The 24808-nt window shown below is 40.0% G+C and overlaps 1 protein-coding gene and 1 long non-coding RNA gene across 10 annotated transcripts in view; one reads left to right on the top strand and one right to left on the bottom strand.

Moving 5' to 3' along the window:
- The window catches only part of LOC100664160 (T-cell receptor gamma chain C region C10.5), a 147348-nt gene that overhangs the window by 99765 nt on the left and 22775 nt on the right, over positions 1-24808 (bottom strand). The window lies entirely within an intron of this gene.
- On the top strand, positions 18914-23086 carry LOC111749709 (uncharacterized). 3 transcript variants are annotated; one of them, XR_010322771.1, is made up of 4 exons: positions 18914-19475; positions 20060-20299; positions 20781-20902; positions 21314-23086. It is a non-coding gene; the product is annotated as an uncharacterized LOC111749709 (long non-coding RNA). The 3 variants fall into 3 exon arrangements; XR_010322770.1 differs by having other exon boundaries at positions 18914-20299; XR_010322772.1 differs by having other exon boundaries at positions 18914-20299; positions 21356-23086.

Here is a 24808-nt window from a genome sequence, read left to right on the forward strand (position 1 = left end):
ACTGGGGTCATCAGGGGTCAGAGTTGACTACAGAGCAATTGGTTTTTTATTATGCTTTGGTCATTGTCCTCAGCGTAGTCCTTACATACTGGCTAAAATAGACATAGTCTCATCGTTGTGGTGCATGAGGTCCAGCGGGGAGACAGACAAGGGACAAGCCATCTCACAAATAGATATGTAACTGTGTTTGAGGTGCACCTTGTTGGAAAAGCACAAGGAATTATGTGAGAAACTAACAGGAGGCCTAATTTGGACTGGGGAACTCGGACATGGTGTTCAGAGGAAGTGACTTCTAATCATTTAAGAATGCGTGAAACTTTGATGTGGGAAAGGCTGGGGCAGATTCCAGAAACTGAAAAATGGAAAAATGACTAGTGATGGAGGGAGGAGAGGCATTAGATGAAGTGAGTGAAACAGGCAGGGACTGGGTGACACTACATTTTATAGACCACGATCAGGGGCACACACTGTGCATGTGTGTGTGTTTTAAGGTCTATGCATTTTACTGTAGGTAAATTTTACCTCAAAAATACATAGTCACAAAGCAAGTGCATACTCCTCTTTTAAAAATCAGAAAATATAGACAAACCAAATGAATACTGAATAACTGACAATTCCACCCAGCCCAGGGTCAGGGAATTATGTGTTTCATCAAAGAGAAATCATTAAAGCTTTTAAGCAGGTTTTTTGTAAGATCAGATTTATGTGATTAAAAGGTCACTTAGCAGGGAAATGGAGAAGGGGACAAAATTGGAGACTACTGCATGACTCCTGGCAAGAGTTCTTACGGTTTGTTGATGGTGAGAGTATGGGTAACGGAAAAGGGCAGTGTCACATTGTAGTGTGCAGAGAGAATGGACAGTACTGGTCTAGGACCACAAAGGCACATTCTCAGCACTCAAAAATTAGTTTTTGTAAATGAGTAAATGAGAGAATGGTCAAAACAGGTGCTGTTTTATTATTCCTTTAGCATTGTTCTTTAAGTTGCACCAAAAAAATCGTTATTTTATTAAATGCATAGTTTAGTCTGAAAGGGACTGTGTGCTACATCATATGCTACACCATTGAGAACATTCATTCAAAAATGTGTACAGAGCAGCTCTTTTGTGCTGGGTTCTATGCTAGCGTTAGTTATGCACAAAGGAGCAAAGTAGACAAAGTCCTTGCACCCAGGAGTGCTAAACTAGAATGTATTTTAATTTATGAAAACCTTCAGGCCCCCAAGTTATTTTCTTCATGTAGGTCCTGAATATTTATTTTCCTATGTATTATTCTTGCCAATTTAACCCTTAGGCATTTTAGGTATTGGTTGCCAATTGGAACACGATTTTAAAATTTATTATGTCTTTAATTTTCTACTGTTGATATTAGCTCTATTAAGTAATTAATTTTTTAATATAACTTTGTATTTAACTAGAGGAAAACATTCTATTGCTAGATTTAATGGTCTTTTGGTTAAAATGCAATTCATTTCCTTGGACTCGATAATGACTATTTCAGTCTCCTTCTTTCTCTCCTTTCTAATATTTAAAACTCTGATTTGGTTTTCTTGTCTAAGTGCATTGTCACAATAACACCAATGGATATTCTTGTTCTGTTCCTTGACATTAGTTGAAATGCTTCTAGGGCAGCTTTTACTCAGAGTACATTCTGCAGAATCCTGTGTACACTGGAGACTTGTGGGTCATCTACAGTAAAAAGTGTCCCGAGGTCAAATTAGTCTGAGAAACTCTATAATAAACAAAGTGTCTCTACTACGGGATTTCTCTCTTAAGATGTCATTGTACGTTGTGATGATGCTCCAAGAGGAAGTTAGAGTGCCCAACATTTTCCAAAATTATTTGACTGTGAAACACTTTGTACGGAGCTAGTGTGGCTCAGTACACTCTTTGAGAAATCTGCTCCGTTTCATCATTCATTCATTCGATAAGTATTTATTTACTGGATGCAAATTGTTTTGGGTTTAATGGTGAGTAGAACAGACACTGCCCTCATGAAGGTTTCAGTCTGTTGGGGAAAACTATTAATTATTACCAAATGCATATAGCATTAAGATTTGTAGTAATGGGAGTTAACCTTTATTGAGGGCATATTATGTGCTGGGACAAGGTGCTTCTTGTGTCTTAATTTATTTAATCCTGAATAACCCAATGAGGGTGCGGCACTGGTGGTTCAGTGGTAGAATTCTCACATTCCATAGCGGAGACCCAAGTTCAATTTCCAGAGAATGCACCTCACGCTCATTCTGTCAGTGGAGGCTTGCATGTTACTATCATGAACAGGTTTCAGCAGAGCTTCCAGATTAAGCTAGACTACTTTTGAAAATCAGCCAAAGAAAACCCTATAGATCACAATGGTTAGAGCTGGAACCAATCATGGGAATGGCACAGGACTGGGTAACATATTGTTCCATTCTGCATGGAGTGCGGAACTAACTCAACAGCGGCTCAACAATTCAGTGAGGTAGATACTATTTTCTTCTCCACTTTAATGATAAGGAATTAAAATTTACTTGACTTCAGTGTAGGGTTTATTTGATATATTGTTACATATATAATATAATACAACAAATACTGTTAGTTTTCACTTTACATCTATAGTTTTCTTTCTTTCATAATCAGTGTTAGGTTTTAATTTATCCTAGCTTGTAAAATAAATTAGAAAATTTTTAGCCTTCTTGTGTGCTCTGGAACATTTTAAATAACACTAAAATCAAATGTTTCCCTGGAGGTTTAATGAATATGTTCATAAGAGAAGCACAACAAATTTTCTTGATATATAATTTAGAGAAGGAAAGCAGGCTACTTTTACTGTGATCCCATGTTTTACACTCTGCATATTGTGCACATAAACACAAAGAAGGGAATGAAAGGATAGGCACTAAGATGCTAACACTGGTTATTCAGGGTTTTGATATATTAGCTGTGTTTTTTTTTTTTTTTAATAGTCTCTGCTTTCTAACCAATGATGCATCTGAATTACTTGTGCACATGCAGTTATATTTGTTTTTTAATGAATCTCAAAGCATGGTCATAATGGCAGTGTGCCACTGACAGACGGTCAAGACAACTTTTCCAATTTCAATTCTCAAATTACATAATGTTGAAGGATGTAAACTCTTATGTTTGTATATAAGAAATATTCTTTGGTCACTTTAATTGCCTGATAAACAAGATTCTTTTTTCATCCTTGGTGTTGTTGTCGTTAGCTGCCATCGAGTTGGTTACAACTCATGGTGTTTATCCTACCTTGTAAAATAAATTGGACTTTATGTATAACAGAAAGAAATGTTACCTAGTCCTGCTTCATCTTCATGATCGTTCATATGTTTGTCGCCCATTGTTATGGCTACTGTGTCAGTCCTTCTCATTGAGGACTCCTCTTATTTTTGTTGTTGTTCTGCTTTACCAAACAGGATGTCTTTCTCTAGCACTTGGTCTTTCCTGGTGACATGTGCAAAGTAAGTGAACCAAAGCTCACCATCATCACTTCTAAGGAGCATTCCAGTTGTATTTCTAAGACTGATTAGATCATTCTTTGGCAGTTCATGGTATATTTAATATTCTTTGCTAAGACCATAATTTGAACACATCAGTTCTTCTTCAGTTTTCCTTTTTTTCACTATCCAACTTTTGCATGCATATGAGGTGACTGAAAAGACCACGGCTTGGGTCAAGTACTCCATCCTACCATCATCTTATATCCAGGTCTCAGAGCTACTTAAGAGAATTGTGAATTGTAATGGTTCAAAATTCAGTTCTTAGGGAAGAGGCACTTTCTCACCATTGCTAGTTTCAGTGATTTACTATTCCTGATCCTACATAGTTTTGTGGAAGAACGTGCAATGGGGTAATTGAGGGAAAATCAGTTTCTTGTGGCTTCCAATATAATGAATGCTATTTCTTATGGCCTCTGTTATTAAGAGAGGAAATCCCTCCCAACCCCCTGGGCCTGTAAAGGCCTCCTCCATGACTCCAAAGCCTTTCCCACCATGCCTGTTCCTAAAACAGGTACCTTACTGTCAAGGAAACACCAAGCCCTAATATATACTTTGGAGTGAGGAATGCCCTGAAGAAAAATACTTGATACAGTATAACAAAGTAATCAGTTAAGGAATAATTTATATTCGTTACCTGACATTCTTGGTAATGCCTGCATAGACTGCTAGAATTGCTTAGAGAAGAACCACAAGTGTTGCTAATAAGCTTAGGCTCGGACAAGTGCAGGGCCAAGGGCTCCCCTGGCAGGTCCATGTGGGGAACGTTGTGGGCTCATATGAGGGGTTCCTCCTGCAGGTTGACCTGACATTTCTGTAACTTTGAGGTCCATGAAATATTGTGGAAGGGCACTTTACCTTCATCTATGCAGCTACAGCTAGGAAAGAGGAGGAACCAGACTATGTTTGTATTTCAAGTTTCTTCTTGTCACAGAGATTGCTGTTTGACCAAACATAAAATAAATACTTGAATGTTTTATATTGTCTTGGTGGAACCCATGTATTAAAAAAGCAGACTGTATGTACCACCATCAACTGTACAGATTAAGCCAAGGTACCTTTCACTTTTGATAATATATACCCTTGTATCATTTTAAAATATAAACTTTTATTGTTATAGAAGCAGTACATGTAGTTTTAGAAAATACAAACAAGCTAAAAAAGAAATAAAACACAAATTCATACCACCCACAAATCACTGTTATACTTTAGCATATATCCTTTCACATACACACACACATATATATACGCATACATATATATACAAGTATATAGATATATGTATACATTATATGTTATGTATTTTACACAAATAACATTACATGTACTATTTTTAAATACGATTTTTCCAGCCAAAGATATTCAACTTTCCATCTCGTTAAATTTTCAACTCCTCTAATAAGAGATTTTCCCAATTGTTTCTAAAAATGTCCAAATTAGTACTCAGCAGCCTTTTGTCCAGCTATTATGTCTCTGTCTTAGTCCTCTGGTGCTGCTACAACAGAAATACCACAAGTGGATGGCTTTAACAAAGACAAATTTATTCTCTCACAGTCTAGTAGGCTACAAGTCCAAATTCAAGGAGCCAGCTCCAGGAGAAGGCTTTCCCTCTCTGCTGGCTCTGGGGAAGGTCCTTGTCTCTATCTTTCCCTGGTCTAGGATCTTATCAAGTACAGCGACATTGGATCCACAGGACATGCTCTGCTCCTCGTGCTACTTTCTTGGTGGTATGAGGTTCCCATGTCTCTCTGCTCAGTTCTCTCTTTTATATCTCAAAAGAGATAGACTTAAGACACAACCTAATATTGTAGATTGAGTCCTGCCTCATTAACATAACTGCCTCTAATCCCACCTCATTAACATCATAGAGGCAGGATTTACAACACATAGGAAAATCACATCAGACAACAAAATGGTGGACAATCACACAATACTGGGAATCATGGCCTAGCCAAGTTGGTACACATTTTGGGAAGACACAATTCAATCCATGACAGTCCCTCATGTCTCTTTTAATCCTAAAATGTCCCTTTTTTTCTTTTAAAATCAATTTTAAGGTATGCTATATACACAATAAAATGTACCTATTTAAGTATACAGCTCTGTCAGTTTTGACAAATGTGTGAACCACCACAATCATGACATAAAACATTTTCATCATCCCAGAAAGTTCCTTCGTGTGCATGGTATTCAGTGCCCCCTCATTCCCTTTCTTCAGATAACCACTAATATGTTTCTGTCTCTGTAGGTTAGTTTTCCCTGTTCTAGAACTTTATATAGAAATGAATTTACACAGCATGTAGTCTTTTGTTTCTGGCTTCTTACCCAGCATAATGTTTCTGAGATTCATCCATGTCATGACATGGGTCTATAGCCCAAGTGATGAAATGAGTTCCTTTACATGGCCTTTTGCCTTGGTGCTTGGGAAAAACAGCTTGAAAGTTTTTTCCTCTAAGCCCTGGGGAATTATCTTTGCCCTAATTTTCTATCCCAGAAGGCTTGTTAATTCATCTAGGTTGACTGACATTTCTTGAGTAAGCTGTAAACAACTCGCAGTTTGATAGTTTTTGTCTGTCCCTGGGCGGCAACCTGCCCTGTGATTGGTATGCACCTTGCAGGGATTGGTCAACATTCTATGCAAATGAAGTGCCTGTGTCCTACTGAGAGGAGATCGGGTAGTAGCGGCCCTGGTGGGGGCTATGACATGAAATTGACCAGGAGTTTGCTTATACATGCACATCCACAGAGGTCGGTAGACAGAGAAAGAAGGAAGAAGGAAACAGAAACGAAAAAATGCAAGAGAGGTAAGAAGAGAGAGGCAGAGAGAGAGAGGAGGCAAGGGACCTCCTAAAAGAGCTGTTAACACAGGTCAAGGGCTATAACACTAAAGACAGCAAAAGGCCTGGAAGGGACCCAGTGGCAGTCAGTGGTGATGGTAAAAACCTGCTGTTGGAATGCAGCTAAGAATGCAGAACAAAACTACTACACTGGCTATGAACTGGGTCAGTTAGCAGTGGATCAGGTGATGGCAGGGAGGCCAAAGGCAGAGAGGCCTACACAACTGAGAGGGGATGTGCATGGCCAAAAGGATGCTTGTCCTGAGGTGCCTAAGAGTAGCCTGTCCTGAGGGGGCGGAGAGGAGCCTGTCCTCAGGGAGCCGAGAGGAAGCCTTTGTGGCTGAAAGGGGACATACGTGGCAGAGAGAAAGGCCTGCTTGATTGCCTGGCCAAGAGGAGCTGAGAGAGCTGTCCTGCACTGAAGAAGGGAGAAGTGTGCTCTCCACTTTGGGAGAATATTCCAGATTTTGCCTACATGCTTCCTGACCCTGTTTGTGAGTTATAGCTTGTTGATCCTGATCTGAGTTGTACCCTGTTACTTCCTCAATAAACCATTTAAATGTAAGTATGGTATGTGTGGCCATTTCAAGGGATTATCAAATCCAGAAGAGAAGTAGAAAGTGCCGTGGGGGAGATGCCTGGTGATAGAATTGCTAAAAAGTTTGGAGAGTTGAACTTCACCTCATAGGAATCAGCTTTGGACTGATCATGGTCATCATTTCCCCTGAACTTAGGTTCTGATGCCACTGCCACCATTTCATCGTTCATCGCTTTCTATTGTTGAGTAGTATTCCATTGTGTGGATGTACCCCATGTATATTCACCAGTCCTTTTGTGAACATATTTTCATTTTTGTTGAGCACATATTTTATGATATTGGTCTAACGAAGTGACCTTCATAGTTGTCCTCTAGAATGTACCACTGAATATTCTCATATTTTTCTCTTGATGCAGTCTTCACCCTTCTCTATTCTACTCTGTGCCCAAAGACACTGACTAACATGCACTGTAGCAATCGGCTTCTTGCCCTCTCACTGCCTGTTGAGTTTGGAAAGCAAGAGTCTAGACGGATGGAGGAGAATAAAACCAGGGTATTTATTCCCATTCCTCCCCACTGCCAGATTTCCATGGTGTTTAATTCATGCTATCAATGTCCTACCCATATACATTGGTTCCTACCATATCAGTGGACTTCATGTAACTTTCAGCTTCCTATATCTGTGACTCTGATCCTGAAGTCTTCTTCTAGAACCATGAAAAATCACTCTGCTCAGGCACACAGCAGGCTGGACATACTAGAGAATTAATATCCCAAGAGCAGCCCTCAACAATGACTAATGGGAACTGGTGTATACATACCTCAGTTCCCTATCTCCCTGCGTGGAATAATTCTGAGGCATGTGTTTTACACACTTACCCACTTTTCCTGTGAGGAAGTTGCCCAGTGTAATAAAACCAGTTTCCCTAAAGTCAGTTACAACTCATGGCAACCTCACGTGTGGTCAGAGTAAAACTGTACTCCAAAGGATTTCCAATGGATAATTTTTTGGAAGCAGATTGTCAGGACTTTCTTCCAAAGCACCTCCGGATGAACTCTAGCTTCCAACCTTTCGGTTAGCATTCAAATGTTTTAACTGCACCATGTCTTAGTCATCTAGCGCTGCTATAACAGAATACCACAAGTGGATGGCTTTAAAAAGAGAAATTTATCCTCTCACTGTCTAGTAGGCTACAAGTCCAAATTCAGGGCATCAGCTCCAGGGGAAGGCTTTCTTTCTCTGTGGGCTCTGGAAGAGGTCTTTGTCATCAGTCTTCCCTTGGTCTGGGAGCATCTCAGCACAAGAACTTCAGGTCCAGAGATGCATTCTGCTGCCAGCACTGCTTTCTTGGTGGCATGAGGTCCCTATATCTCTCTGCTCACTTCTGTCTTTTATATCTCAAAAGAGATTGGCTTGAGACACTATCTAGTCTTGTATATCTCATCAATATAACTGCCACTAATCCATCTCATTAGATGATAGTGATAGGATTTAAGACACATGGGGAAATCACATCAGATGACAAAATGGTAGACAATCATACAATACTGGGAATCATGACCTAGCCAAGTGGACAGACATTTTAGGGGGATAAAATTCAATACACGACACACTATTTCCTCAGTTTTTGTTTGAGAAAGTCTGTATTTCTCCTTCACTTTCGAAGAATATTTTTGCTGGGTATACAATTCCAAGGTTGAGAGTCTTTGTTTTGTTTGTCTCAAATTTTTAAAGATTTCACTCCACTGTCTTCTTGTTAGTATGATTTCTGATGAGGAATCTGGTGTATTTTTCCTCTTGCTGCCTTTAGAATTTTACATTTATCTTTGACTTTCAGCAGTTTAAATATGATATGCCTAGATTTTGGATTTTTTTTTTTTAATTTATCCTACTTGGTGATTTTGAATTTATTGGATCTGTGGTTTAAAGTCTACCATTAATTTGTGAAAATTCTCAGCCTTTATTTCTCCAAATAGTTCTTCTTCTCCCAGGAGAAATATTTCTTCCACTTCTGGGATTCTAATTATAAATATGTTCGAACATTTGATATTGTCCCACAGCTGTTGAATTTGATTGTTTCTCACTCTCTCTCTTCTGGCACACAATCATTTTTTTCTTTGACTATGAGCCATATAAAATTACAAGTAATCTCTGGACAATGAAAAAATAGTACATGAATTGATTTCTGTAGGGCCTTATGTGTGAAATAATCCAAGTTTTCTTAGTCACGTAAGTACTGGGAGGTAGAAGCAATTCCTGAAAAACCAGATGAGGATCTGGTCCTAGTGCTCATGTTGGGAAGAATGTGGCTTGGCATAGATCTGAAAAAGAATTCAGTGTGGGGTGTCTTGACATCTCTCACATTGCGTTTCCAGCAAGCACAGTAGTAAATAACCACATCTCATTTTTCTATGAAATTTATTTTCAAGGTCAAAACGGAACTGCGGAAATATTTTTAGGCCAGAGTACCAGGTGGCTTCATCTCCTGAGATCTGTCACTGTGTGGTCACTACACTTCTACTTTATACTACTTTTCTGAGGATTAAGTGAAATAATCCATGTAAAGTATTTAGCATAGATTTTTATTTTGCGAAGCGTAATTTCAACTTTCCATTCACTTCTTTCTGGAAAAGTTTCAAGTTCTTGGACTCTTTGTGTTTCCTTCGGGGGTCTTCATACCTTTGATTCTATGTAAATGCCAGGGAACAGGTGAGGCTCTATTGAGACTCAATCAGGCACTCAGGCTTCTCCCACTGTGGAACCACCATGGTTGGAAAAAGCAATGATCATAGTGTGGGATATAAGATCCTGTGTCTGCCTTGGGAAGGGATTGACACTGTTGTGGGAGCCTCTTAGTGTCCCCCTACTTTGCTTTTAATACCGTTTTGGCAATCAGCTGTCCAACGTGATCCTTAGAATAAAGAAATAGAGAATGAGTGCATTGCAGTTATTTCAGGAACTATAAGTAAGTAGCATACGTGGCAACTGTGTAGTAAAGATATCCATTAATACAGGTACACATATTAGAAAATTTTTTGAGGTGAGGGTGTTTCCCCATTGTTTGAAAGTAAACTATAAGGCAGGAAAGAGTTTTTATAGTATTAAGTTTTGTTAATCAAATTAGTAATTTTCACTATCCCTTAAAAGTTTCCAACTACCCAACTACTAATTACAGGATCCAATTCACAATAATTATTTTTTATTTTGTTAATTTGTACGGGATATGACCTTTGCTTCCTCTGTAGAGACTACCAGTTGCTGTCCAGTCAACTCCAATTCGTGGTGACCCCAAGCATGTCAGAGTAGAACTGTGTTCCATAGGGTTTTCAATGGCTGACTTTGCAGAAGTAGATCAACAGGTTTTTGGTGCCTCTGAGTGGATTCAAATCTTCAAACTTTAGGTTAGCAACTCAGCAGGTCAACTGTCTATACCACCCGGGAACTCCTCTATAGAGGCAAGGAGTATGTTTATACTTATTTTCTGCTCATATCTTATTCGGGATCCTAGTTTTCTTTTTGAAAGCCTGGGGCACAGGATCTTCAAGCCAGGTCTGCCATGTTGGGACTCACCTAATGCGCCCAGGGGCTCTGTCCAGTGGGCAATGCTAGTTACCTCTCTGCATTGAGTCCTAAGTATGGAGTGAGGAGCATCTTCTTCCCCTGAGGCACAGGACTTATGCTTTGGTCTCTCATGTACCTTAAATAGCTGACGGTTTACTCATAGATTTAATGGTCACTAAGTTTCTTCACGGCGGTCTCAGGATGCTAACAAGAATAATAGAATTTTTATGTTTGACAGATCACTCTATCTCCAAAAATCTCCAATGTTCATGAACAAAATGGGAAAATAATAATTACATTACAGCAATGCTAATGAACATAACAGGAAATATACATATAATATGTAGACCCATTTCCTATCACATGGTGAATCCCACCTTCATTCTGAACAATTCAATTACAAGAAACCTCTGTCAGTACAGGGAATTAGTGGATAAATAGATTTTGCACCGAGCCATCTACTCTATATTTTTAGAGTTCCTAGATAGGGATCCAACTTAGTAGGAAATAGTGTTAAATTTCCCATTTGCGGATCTTAATTGCTAATACCATATGGGGCTCATGGTGTGAGCAGAATCCAAAATGTCTTCCTGCAGAGATGAGAAAGTGCTGCTGGGAGGGAGGCTCAGGCTGGGAGCCCAGCTGAACAGTCAGCTGTGGTTGCTTATATTGAGAAGGATGTGGATGGGCACAGACTTGAGGACAGTTCTTGTGCAGGGTATTTTGCAACACTAATGCTGTGGATCCACTTCCAGTGTGCACAGTAGTACACAGCCTCGTCTTCTTTTTCTACTAAATTTATTTTCAAGATTGAAATGGAAGTGCAGGAATTTTTACTTGCTTCCAGTTTCTTACTCTTCTTGCCTAATCTACTTTAAACAGGGGTTGTAGTCGAGTTAACATATATTAGATGTTCTATACCCAGATTTGGTTTCAGACAGTATCAGTGCATGATTACATTTTCAAAGTTTTCGATCCACACTTCACAAGTTATGTGCGTACCTTTTTTTTTTTTGAATTTTTCTGTGCTTTCAGTGAAAGTTTACAAATCAAGTCAGTATCTCACACAAAAACTTATGTACACCTTGTTACATACTCCCAGTTGCTCTCCCCCTAATGAGACTACCCACTCCCTCCCTCCACACTCTTTTAGTGTCCATTTCACCAGCTTCTAACCCCCTCTACCCTCTCATTTTCCCTCTAGGGAGGAGATGCCGACATAGTCTCAAGTGTCCTCCTGATCCAAGAAGCTCGCTCCTCACCAGCATCCCTCTCCAACCCATTGTCCAGTCCAAGCCATGTCTGAAGAGTTGGCTTTGGGAATGGTTCCTGTCCTGGGCCAACAGAAGGTTTCGGGGCCATGATCACCAGGGTCCTTCTAGTCTCAGTCAGACCATTAAGTCTGATCTTTTTATGAGAATTTCGGGTCTGCATCCCACTGATCTCCTGCTCCCTCAGGGGTTCTCTGTTGTGTTCCCTGTCAGGACAGTCATCCATTGCAGCTGGGCACCATCTAGTTCTTCTGGTTTCAGGATGGTGTAGCCTCTTGTTTATGTGGCTCTTTCTGTCTCTTGGGCTTGTAGTTACCTTGTGTCCTTGGTGTTCTTCATTCTCCTTTGATCCAGGTGGGTTGGGTCACGTTGATGCATCTTAGATGGCCACTTGCTAACTTTTAAGACCCCAGGCGCCACTCTCCAAAGTGGGATGCAGAATGTTTTCTTAATAGATTTTATTATGCCAATTGACTTAGATGTCCCCTGAAACCATGGTCCCCAAACCCCCACCCCTGCTATGCTGGCCTTTGAAGCATTCAGTTTATTCAGGGAACTCCTTTGCTTTTGGTTTAGTCCAGCTGTGCTGACCTCTTCTGTATTGTGTGTTGTCTTTCCCGTCACCTAAAGTAGTTCTTATCTACTATCTAATTAGTGAATGCCCCTCTCCCACCCTCCCTCCTTCCCCCTCTCGTAACCATCAAAGAATATTTTCTTCTCTGTTTAAACTATTTCTCGAGTTCTTATAATAGTGGTCTTATACAATATTTGTCCTTTTGTACGATATTTCTCCTTTTACGACTGCCTAATTTCACTCAGCATAATGCCTTCCAGATTCCTCCATGTTATGAAATGTTTCACAGATTCATCACTGTTCTCTATTGATGCATAGTATTCCATTGTGTGAATGGAATTTATTATCCATTCATCTGTTAATGGGCACCTTGGTTTCTTCCATCTTTTTGCTGTTATAAACAGTGCTGCAATGAACATGGGTATGCATATATCTGTTCATGTAAAGGCTCTTATTTCTCTAGGATATATTGCAAGAGGTGGGATTGCTGGATCGTGTGGTAGTTCTATGTCTAGCTTTTTAAGGAAGTGTCAAATCAATTTCCAAATTTGTACCATTTTACAGTCCCACCAGCAGTGTATAAGTGTTCCAGTCTCTCCAAAGCCTCTCCAACATTTATTCTTTTGTGTTTTTTGGATTAATGCCAGCCTCGTTGGAGTGAGATGAAATCTCATTGTAGTTTTAATCTGCATTTCTCAAATGGCTAATGATCGTGAGCATTTCCTCATATATTAGTTAGCTACCTGACTGTCTTCTTTAGTGAAGTTTCTGTTCATATCTTTTGCCCATTTTTTAATCGGGTTATTTGTCTTTTTGTAGTTGAGTTTTTGCAGTATCATGTAGATTTTAGAGATCAGACGCTGATCAGAAATGTCAAAGCTAAAAACTTCTTCCCAGTCCGTAGGTAGTCTTTTTCCTCTTTTGGTGAAGTCTTTGGATGAGCATAAGTGTTTGATTTTTAGGAGCTCCCAGTTATCTAGTTTTTCTTCTGCATTGTTAGTAATGTTTTGTCTACTGTTTATGCCATGTATTAGGGCTCCTAAAGTTGTCCCTATTTTTTCTTCCATGATCTTTATTGTTTTAGATTTTATATTTAGGTCTTTGATCCATTTTGAGCTCATTTATGTGCATGGAGTGAGGTGTGGGTCTTGTTCCATTTTTTTGCAGATGGATATCCAGTTCTGCCAGCACCATTTGTTAAAAAGGCTATCTTTCCCCCCATTTAACTGTTTTGGGGGCTTTGTCAAATCTCAATTGCTGATACGTGGAGGGATTTATGTCTGGACTCTCAATTCTGTTCCATCGGTCCATGTATCTGTTGTACCAGCACCAGGCTGCTTTGACTACAGTGGCAGTAAAATAGGTCCTAAAATCAGGTAGAGTAAGGCCTCCCTCTTTGTTCTTCTTTTTCAGTAATGCTTTAGTTATCCAGGGCCTCTTTCCCTTCCATATGAAGTTGGTTATTTGTTCCTCCATCTCATTAAAGAATGTCGTTGGAACTTGGATAGGAATTGCATTAAATCTATACATTGCCTTTGGTAGAACAGATATTTTTATAAAGTTCAGCCTTCCTATCCGTGAGCAAGGTATGTTTTTGCGCTTATGTAGGTCTCTTTTGGTTTCTTGCGGAAGTGTTTTGTAGTTTTCTTTGTATAGGTCTTTTACATCCCTGGTAAGATTTATTCCTAAGTATTTTATCTTCTTGGAGGCTACTGTAAACGGTATTGATTTGGTGGTTTCCTCTTCGATGTTCTTTTTGATGATGTAGAAGAATCCAACTGATTTTTGTATGTTTATCTTGTATCCCTATACTCTGCTGAATTCTTCTATTAGTTTCAGTAGTTTTCTTGAGGATAAGATCATGTATAAGATCATGTCATCTGCAAATAGAGATACTTTTACTTCTTCCTTGCCAATCTGGATGCCCTTTTTTTCTTTGTCTAGCTTAATTGCTCTGGCTAGGACCTCCAACACAATGTTGAATAAGAGTAGTGATAAAGGCCATCCTTGTCTGATTCCTGAACTCAAGGGGAATGCTTTCAGGCTCTCTCCATTTAGGATGATGTTGGCTGTTAGCTTTGTATAAATGCCCTTTATTATGTTGAGGAATTTTCCTTCTATTCCTATTTTGCCGGGAGTTTTTATCATGAATGGGTGTTGGACTTTGTCAAATGCCTTTTCTGCATCTATTGATAAAATCATGTGATTCTCGTCTTTTGTTTTATTTATATGATGGATTACATTAATTGTTTTTCTAATGTTGAACCATCCCTGCATACCTGGTATGAATCCTACTTGGTCATGGTGAATTATTTTTTTGATATGTTGTTGAATTGTATTGGCTAGAATTTTGTTGAGGATTTTTGCACCTAAGTTCATGCGGGATATAGATCAGTAATTTTCTTTTTTTTTTTTTCTATTTATTCTTTTTTTTTTATTAACTTTTATTGAGCTTCAAGGGAACGTTTACAAATTAACTCAGACTGTCACATGTAAGTTTATATACATCTTACTCCGTACTCCCACTTGCTCTCCCCCTAATGAGTCAGCCCTTCCAGTCTCTCCTTTCGTGACAATTTTGCCAGCTCCCATCTCTCTCCATCCTCCCATCCCCCCTCCAGACAGGAGATGCCAACACAGTCTCAAGTGTCTTTTTTAGTTGCGACTTCACCTGGTTTTGGTATCGGGGATATGCTGGCTTCATAGAATGAGTTTGGGAGTATTCCGGCTTTTTCTATGCTCTGAAATACCTTAAGTAATAGTGGTGTCAACTGTTCTCTGAAACTTTGGTGGAACTCTGCTGTGAAGCCCTCTGGGCCAGGGCTTCTTTTTTTGTTGGGAGTTTTTTGATTACCTTTTCAATCTCTTTTTTTGTTATGGGTCTATTTAGTTGTTCTACTTCTGATTGTGTTAGTTTAGGTAGGTAGTGTGTTTCTAGGAAATCATCCATTTCTTCTAGATTTTCAAATTTGTTAGAGTACAATTTTTCATAGTAATCTGATCTGATCCTTTTAATTTCGGTTGGGTCTGGTGTAATATCGCCCATCTCATTTCTTATTCAGGTTATTTGCTTCCTCTCCAGTTTTTCTTTTGTCAGTGTAGCCAGTGGTGTGTCAACATTGTTGATTTTTTCAAAGAACCAGCTTTTGGTTTTAATTCTCTCAATTGTTTTTCTGTTTTCTATTTCATTGATCCAGCTCTAATTTTTATTATTTGTTTTCTTCTGGTGCCTGTGGGTTTCTTTTGTTGCTCTCTATTTGTTCAAGTTGTAGGGATAATTCTTTGATTTTGGCCCTTTCTTTTTTTTGGATGTGTGCATTTATTGTTATAAATTGACCTCTGTGCACCGTTTTTGCTCTGTCCCAAAGATTCTTATAGGAAGTATTTTCATTCTCATCTGATTCTATGAATTTCTTTATTCCATCCTTAATGTCTTCTATAATCCAGTCTTTTTTGAGCAGGGTATTGTTCAGTTTCCAAGTGTTTGATTTCTTTTCCCTGCTTTTCCTGTTATTGATTTCCACTCTTATGGCCTTATGGTCAGAGAAGATGCTTTGTAATATTTCAATGTCTTTGATTCCGCTAAGGCTTGCTTTATGACCTAATACGTGATCTATTCTAGAGAATGTTCCCTGTGTACCAGAAAAGAAAGTATACTTGGTTGCTGTTGGGTGGAGTGTTCTGTACATGTCTATGAGGTCAAGTTGGTTGACTGTGGCATTTGGATCTCCCATGTCTCCCTTGAGCTTCTTTCTGGATGTCCTGTCCTTCACCAAAAGTAGTTATTGAACTCTCCTACTATTTTACTATTGTTGTGGAGTTGTCTATCTCACTTTTCAATGCTGATAGAGTTTGTTTTATGTATTTTGCAGCCCTGTCATTGGGTGCATAAATATTTAAAATGGTTATATCTTCTTGGTATATTGTCACTTCAATCATTATATAGTGTCCTTCCTTTCTGATGGTTTTAACTTGAAAGTCTATTTTGTTAGAAATTAATATTGCCACTCCTGATCTTTTTTGATTGTGTTTGCTTGATATATTTTTTTCCATCCTTTGAATTTTAGTTTGTTTGTGTCTCTAAGTCTAAGGTGTGTCTCTTGTAGGCAGCATGTGGACGGATCTTGTTTTTAAATCCATTCTGCCACTCTCTGTCTCTTTATTGGTGCATTTAGTCCATTTACATTCAGGGTAATTAAGGATAGGTATGAATTTAGTGCTATCATTTTGATGTCTTTTTTTGTGTGTTGTTTACAGTTTCTTTTTCCCACTTAATTTTATGTGCTGAGTAGGTCATCTTTATATACTGTCCTTTCCTCATATTAGTTGTTATTGATTTTGTTTCTGCTGAGTCTCTGTCTTTTTCTTGCTTTTTATTTTGATGTGTAGGATAGTTTGTCTCCTTTGTGGTTACCTTATTATTTACCCCTATTTTTCTAAGTTTAAACCTAACTTTTATTTCTTTGTATTGCCTTATCTTCCTCTCCATATGGAAGACCTATAACTACATTTCTTGTCCTTTTTTATTGTTTTAATGTTGTCTTCTTTTACATTATAACAACGCTATTACCCTGTTTAAAGCGTTTTTTTAATCGTGCCTTTTTTTTAATTATTATTTCTCTGTCTGGGTTGACATCTGATTGCTCTGCCCAGTGTTCTAGTCTTTGGTTAATATCTGATATTATTGATTTTCTATCCAAAGAACTCCCTTTAGTATTTCTTGTAGTTTTGGTTTGGTTTTTATGAATTCCCTATACTTCTATTTATCTGGATATGTCCTAATTTCACCTTCATATTTAAGAGACAGTTTTGCTGGATATGATTCTTGGCTGGCAATTCTTTTCCTTCAAATCTTTTTATAAGTCATCCCATTGCTTTCTTGCCTGCATGGTTTCTGCCACATAGTCCGAGCTTATTCTTATCAACTGTCCTTTTCATTTATCCCTAGCTGCTCTTAAAATTCTTTATCTTTGGTTTTGGCCAGTTTGATTATAATACGTCTTAGTGACTTTCTTTTAACATCTATTTATGTGGAGTTTGATGAGCATTTTGGATAGATATCTCCTCATCTTTCACGATATCAGGGGAGTTTTCTGCCAACAAATCTTCAGCAATTCTCTCTGTATTTTCTGCTATCCCTCCCTGTTCTGGTACTGCAGTCACTTGTAGGTTATTTCTCTTGACAGAATCCTACATGATTCTTAAGTTTCCTTCATTCTTTTTAATTATTTTATCTGATTTTTCTTCAAATATATTAGTGCCTAGTGATCTCAAGTTCAGAAATTCTGCCTTCCACGTGCTCTATTCTGCTCCTCTGACTTTCTATTGAGTTGTCTGCTTCTGTAATTTTATTGTTAATCTGAATTTCTGATTGCTGTCTGTCTATGGATTTTTCCAGCTTATTAAACTTTTCATTATGTTCCTGAATAATCTTTTTATTTCTTCAATTGCTTTATCTGTACGTTCTTTGGCTTGTTCTGCCTATTGCCTGATTTCCTTCCTGATGTCTTGAAAGGTTCTGTATATTAATCTTTTGAATTCTGCATCCGGTAATTCCAGTAAGCCGCCTTCATCCAGAAGATTTGTTGATTCTTTGTTTTCAGAGCTTATTGAGGCAATCATGGTCTGTTTCTTTATGTGACTTGATATTGACTGATGTCTCTGAGCCATCTATAAATTATTGTATTGGTTTATTTTATGTTTGCTCACTGTCCTAGCTCCTTGTTTTTTTGTTGTTTTGATATGCCCAAATGGGTTGCTTGAGTGAGCTAGCTTGAATATTTTCCCCCTTGGAGCTCTTACATCCTGTCCCCAGATGGCTAGAGCTGTTATCAGGTATATCAGTCTAGGAGTCCATTCATTTTTCTTATATGAATTCAGCTCAGGTGTCCAGGCAGCTGATCATCAAGTGTGCGGTACAGGCTCTGTCCTACAGTCTTAGAGGGGGAGGGGTGTTTCGTGTGGGTACCAGTGTCTGGTTGCAGCGGGGGGTCACACTCTGAACAGGGCCGGGGGCTGAGAATCATCCCCCATGTGTCCATAAGGAAAGTGTGTCCCTGATCCCTAGAGTGTACAGGTGGGTGGGTCCTGCAGACAGACCATGGGCACCCAGCGTTTTTGGTTGTAAGGACTGGGAGGTACCTGTTATCCTTTGACCCTTGTCGCAGACAGCTTGGTGACCTGAGTGGAGCTACCAGCCTTAGGCCCCTGATGTGGGTAGGTGAGGACCCTGTTTAATAGGCAAAGGAATGTCAAACATCAAACACCCAACTGTCCGTTGCACAGCTGAAATGATTATAGTCTGCCAACAAGGAAAATAGGCCCACACAGGTCCATGCAGGGGGAAAAGGTACTGAAAGTCCACAGACTGTTTATGCCTGGACAGGAGCTGCTTCTGTTCTAAGCTCCCCTGGTTCGTGGAGCTTGCAAATTATCTTTTCCCCCAGTTGAGAATTTTTTCCTTCTCCAAGGCCGGGAGGATGGCTCTAGGCTCTCAACAGGACCTATCTCAGGCCCATGGAATTCAGCTGCTGAAGCCGACCTGGGAGCAGGGTCGGGGAGGGGGCATGGTAAAATATACACAAGTACTTAGCTTTTACCAAGAGCACCGTTCTTCTCTGGTTCCGAAGGTGTGAATAGGCTTTGTGGTTGGCTCCTTCTCCCTCAGGAAACTGCGGCCAACCGTTAGTACCAGCCCGCTGCAGCAGCTCTGGGAATGGTGGCTGAGGGCTCCCCACCATTCAGGTCTGGTAACTCCTCTCTGCTTCTGAACTGTCTCTTCCTTCCCTTGCCCCTCAGTTCATTTTTTAAGCTTGCCTTTGATGCTCAGGGCTCCTAGCTTGTCATAAATATACTAGTTTTACTTGTGTTTTTGGGTCTTTGCTGTAAAGAGGGCTCTGCAGAAGTGTGTGTCTATTCTGCCATCTTGGCTCCACCTCTGCTGTGTGCAGCACTTTTATATGTTGCTTTGGAATCTGATATATCAGGCTGCTCTAACTTCCGTTGCCCAAGTCCAACCAGGAGCAAAGCAAAGATTCCAGTGAACAAATGATACATAAAGAGGCAACATTCAGTAATTTCATCAGTCTCTCGTCTACACTGAAATGGCTGGGAGACAACTCACAAGCCAGAGGAAAGAGAAGAGGAATGCTTCCAGCAGTGTCATCCTGTCTGCCAGGTGGGCTCCCCAAGGAGAAGGTAAGGAAGAACAGCCCATTAGCTAGAGGTCTTAGGTCAGTGGCAGGCAGGCAGCGCAGGTTCTGACTTCAGGTAAGAAGTGGTGGCTCAGGTGGTTTCCTGGGACCCTTCATGATCTGCTATGCAGTTTGGGGGTTTCCTAAGCTTATGAATGCTGTGTAGAAGAAATCCCTGGTATGAATGTGTGTGTCTGGGGATAGGGAAGCATTCCTTTTCTCTTTCCACTGGGCTTGTGAGTTATTGTTTAAAGGACGCTGAGTCTTTGAGGTGCTATAAAACTTTTGGAAGTGGACAGTGGTGATGGTAACACAACATTGTAACTGTAATTAATGTCACCAAATTGTACATTTAAAAATAGTTAAAATGGCAAGCCTTTTATTATATGTATTTTACCACAATAACACTAAGAAAAACATACAAACACGGACTTCTTCCCTCTCATCACTTTAACTCTCTAAGCTTTAATATATTTATCTCTAAAATGGGTTAATAATACATACATGGATGTTGTAAGAATTACATGTGAAAAAATATGTGTAGTACTTCTAGAGTTCTTGATACACAATGAATGATTTCCCCCTCAGCCTGAGTCATCCACAGCTAGTAGAAGTCTCTGACGCTGTTAGGATGAATGGCGCCAGAACTCAACATCAGAAATGAACTTCCTTCATTAGAAAGTTGTGTCAAGTGACGATCTGGAAAGATCACGGTTAGGAATGCTTCCTACTAAAAGTGGGGCTGATGTTCCAAGATGGCTTCCAGCAAAGCTCCGGAAGTGCTGCTGAGAAGAGAAGGCTGAGGCTGGGAACACAGCTGCTAGTCAGGTGAGTTTGCCCCTGTTGGGAAGGATGTGGGTAGGCAGAGACTCAAGAGAGGTTGTTGTGTGAGACATCCCAGCATCTCTAATGTTGTGGGTCCCAGGCAGCACAGTAGTAAATGGCCCCATCTTCTTTCTCTATGAAGTTTATGGTAAGGATGGAAGTAGACTCTTGAACATTTATACTTGCCTTAAGTTTGTTCTTTTTCCCCCCTAAATTAACTAGATTTGTACTTTGTGTTGAGGTGATGTATGCCAGATGTTCTATAGTCTGATTTGGTTTCTGCCGGTACCAATGTATACCATATTCAACACTGGATGCCTTACAAGTTATGTCAGCACTTTTTGATGCGAGCTTGGAAACTGATATTTCACTTTGCTCCAACTTGATTTGCCCGAGTACAACTGAAAGCAAAGAAGAGAAATTCCTGTGAACAAATGATATGTAAAGAAGCAACATTAGGTAATTTCTCTAGTGTCTTTTCTAGACTGAAATGACTGGGAGGCAACTCACAAGCCCAGAGGGAAGAGAAGATGAATGTTTCCAGCAGTGGCATCCTGTCTGCCAGGCGAGGAGAAGAAAGAGCACCCTGTTAGCTGGAGATCTCAGGTCAGTGGCAGGCATGGGGGGCTGCTGGTTCTGGCTTCAAGTAAGAAGCAGTGGCTTGTGTGGTTTCCTGAGGTCCTTCATGATCTGCTATGCAGTTCCGGGGTTTCCTGTACCTCATGAATGCTGGGAAGATTGGGTAGTAGGTTCATGATGTAGAAAAAAATTCCTCGTATGAATCTGTATGTCTGGCAGTAGGTGGAGGTGGTTCTCAGACTCATTCATCCGTTCTCTATGAAATGTCACACTGTGGAAACGTAGTTTCAAAAATATGAACACACATTTTATCTCTTGCATGCGATATAAATTACGTGCCCCTTTCCTTGTTTTCCACCATTTTCTCTGACACCTGAAAAGCCAATGGAGATTATCCTGTAAGATCTGAACACAGGGTATCTGTGTTCTCTTTACCAGATACCTTATTATTGCTCTGTGCTGCTCTTTGGAGTATTACAGGAGACAGCCATGTAACAAAGCCTTCGGGAACAAGAAAGAATGAAGAACTCAAGATACAAGGAAACGATTAGTCCAAGGGACTAATGGACCACATCTACCATGGCCTCCACGAGACCGAGTCCAGTACAACCAGATGGTGCCCAGCTACCACCACCGACTGCTCTGACAGAGATCAGAATAGAGGGTCCCAGACAAAGCTGGAGAAAAATGTAGAACAAAATTCTAACTCAAAAAGAAAGATCAGACTTGCTGGCCTGACAGAGACTGGAGAAACCCTGAGAGTATGGCCCCTGGACACACTTTCAGTTTAGTAATTAGGGCATTCCTGAGGTTCAACCTTCAGCCAAAGATTGAACAGGCCCATGGAACAAAATAAGACTAAAAGGGCACACCAGCCCTGGAGCAGGGACTGGAAGGCAGGAGGGAATAGGAAAGCTGGTAATAGGGAACCCACGGTTGAGAAGGGAGAGTGTTGACATGTTGTGGGGTTGTTAACCGATGTTATAGAACAATGTGTGCACTAACTCTTTGATGAGAAACTAGTCTGTTCCGTAAACCTTCATCTAAAGTACAATTAAAAAAAATGTATTAGTGGTTACCAGGGGATTGGGGTAGGGCAGAAAGGCAGTTATTGCTTAAAGGGTATTGAGTTTCTGTTTGAGGTGATATAAAACTTTTAGAAATGGATAGCGGTGATGTGGCACAACATGGTGAATGTAATTCATGTCACCGATGTATATACTTTATTTAAAAATGGTAGAAATTGCAAAGTTTTTGTTATATATTTTTTACCACAACAAAATTAAAAAAATAAAATAAAAACATATACTTCTTGTCTCTGATCACTTTAACTCTCTAAGCTTTAATTTCTTTATCCGTAAAGTGGGAGGAAACCCTGGTGGTGCAGTGGTTAAGTGTTCGGCTGCTAACCAAATGTCAACAGTTTGAATCCACCAGGTGCTCCTTGGAAACCCTATGGGGGCAGTTTTACTCTATCCTATACAGTCGCTATGAGTCTGAATTGACTTGATGGGAATGGGTTTGGTTTTTGGTTTTGTAAAATGAGCAAATAATACTTACATATGTGGATGTTGTAAGAATTATATATGAAAATATGTATGTCATATATCTAGGGTCTTGGTACACCATTATCCCCTCCTTCAACCTGAGTCATTCACAGTCAGTGGAAGTCTGAGGTGGTGCCAGGAGGATGAATGGGACCTGAACCTAGCTATGACCCCAGACACCACCTTACTATATTAGGAAGACATGTTAACTGAAGATCTGGGATGATCATGATCAGGAATGTTTTCTGCCTAAAATGGGGCTGTCTGTGTGAGCGTAACACAAGATGGCTTCCTGGAAAGCTTCAGAAGTGCTTCTGAGAAGGCAAGGCTGAGGCTGGGAGCCCGGCTGGGAATTACTTGAGTTTGTCCCTGTTGGGAAAGATGTGGGAGGGCAGAGACCCAAGAGAGGTTGTGGTGTAAGACCTTCCAGCACCTTTAGTGTTGTGGGTCCCAAGGCAGCACAGTAGTAAATGGCCTTATCCTCTTTCTCTGTGAAGTTTATGGTCAAGATGGAAGAAGACATTTGAATATCTTTTTTTGCCACCAATTTGTTCTTCTTCTCACCTAAGGGTGGGCTTTTGTTTGAGAGGATATATGTCAGAAGTTCTATAATTTAACTTGGTTTCTGTCATACCAATAAATAACTTTATTTATGAAGTTTACAGTGTACACCTTACGAAGTATGTGCACACTTCTATCTCTTGCACTGGAAATTGACATTTTGGGTTGCTCCATCTTTAACTGCCCCAAAGTCCAAATGCAAACACAAGGAGGAAATTCCTGTGAACCTTTGAGATATAAAGAAGAAATGATAAAGAATATCTTCATCTCTCATCTATGTTGAAGTAACATGGGAGCAAATCACAAGCCCAGAGGGAGAAGATGAATGTCCTCAGCAGTGACATCCTTCTGCCTGTCCCACTGCGTCACCCAGAAGAAGACGGGGACACGAAGGCCCAGGTCAGTGGCCGGAAGACGTGGTGTGACTTGGTGTGAAAGAAGTAAGTGACAGGTCAGGTGGTGCTCTTGGGGCCTTCATGATCTGCTGCAGAGCTGAGGAGCAGTTCTGGGGTTTCTGAAGCCCGTGAGTGCTGAACCGATTGGGTAAAAGGGCTCATGACACACATAGGAGTCCCTGGTATGAAGGTGTGTATCTGACACAGGGGCGGGGCAATTCTCAAATTGACTTAATTCTCTTTTGAATCTTCCTGTTCCCTCCTGTTGGAGCCCTGGTGGCACAGTGGTTAAGAGCTCTGCTGCTAACTAAAAGGTCAGCAGTTTGATTCCACCAGCTGCTCCTTGGAAACCCTGTGGGGCAGTTCTACTTTGTTCCATAGGGTCACTATGAGTCAGATTGACTCGACAGCAATGGATTTTTTTTGTTTGTTTGTTTAGTTCCCACCTTAATTTTCACATGACACAAACATTGTTCCAAAAATGTGAGGTGCACCTGTTGTATACTGCACAAACATAGATCTCTCTGTTGGCTTTTTTGGATTCCATACTTAGGAGTATGAAACCTGGACAGTATTTTACAGTTTGAAAAAAAGAAAACTGAAATTTCTCATTGATATTATTCATACCTCATTTTAAAAAGCCCTCTGCAGAGACAATGGAATATTTTGCTTTTTTAAATTAAATTTTTGTCGCCATGTAGGTTATGAGTCAGAGAAATTAAATTTCATCTACAATCCAGTTGTCCTCCAAAAGGGGAGTAGACTGCAATTGCTTGATGAAATATCAGAAAGAACAATACGTAGCACTCCTCTTTAGCCTCCTGTGATTACAAGGATAGACTCTGGAGTTAGTTTACCTGGGTTTCTACCCTGCTTTGCCACGTACCAGCTGTGTGACTTGGACAAGTGACTAAATCTCTTAGGTTCTCGTTTACCTCATGGGTCAAATATGCTTGATGATCATAATAATAATGAAAACATCTCACAGATTGCTGCCAGAGTTAAAGGAGTTAAAATGTGTAAAGAACGAGAATAATAATAGAGAATTCATGCATGCCGTGAGCACGCACACACACACAGCTATTTTTGTCTTGGCCTATTCTCTCTCTTCTTTCACAGGCAAAAGCAAGGGTTATCCCAACATGGTAGCCTCATCTAACAACCCACAAAAGTCAGAGCCATATTCTGATGGTATCTTGTTGGCAGAACCCTGAATGCGAGGGAAGGGACCATCCTCCCCACTGCAGCTTCCAGGGGAAGGGCACTTGTCCCATCCAAATTTACCTCCAGGTGTCCTTTGTTTTTGTTAGTTGCCACTGAGTTGACTCCAACTCATGGCAAACCTACTCCTGTACCATCTTCACTATCACTGCTACGTTTGAGTCCTTTGTTACAGCCACTGTGTATTTTGAGAGCTTTCCAACTCAGAG

This window comes from Loxodonta africana, chromosome 8 (assembly GCF_030014295.1).
Source record: "Loxodonta africana isolate mLoxAfr1 chromosome 8, mLoxAfr1.hap2, whole genome shotgun sequence".
In the NCBI taxonomy this organism is placed as follows: domain Eukaryota; kingdom Metazoa; phylum Chordata; class Mammalia; order Proboscidea; family Elephantidae; genus Loxodonta; species Loxodonta africana.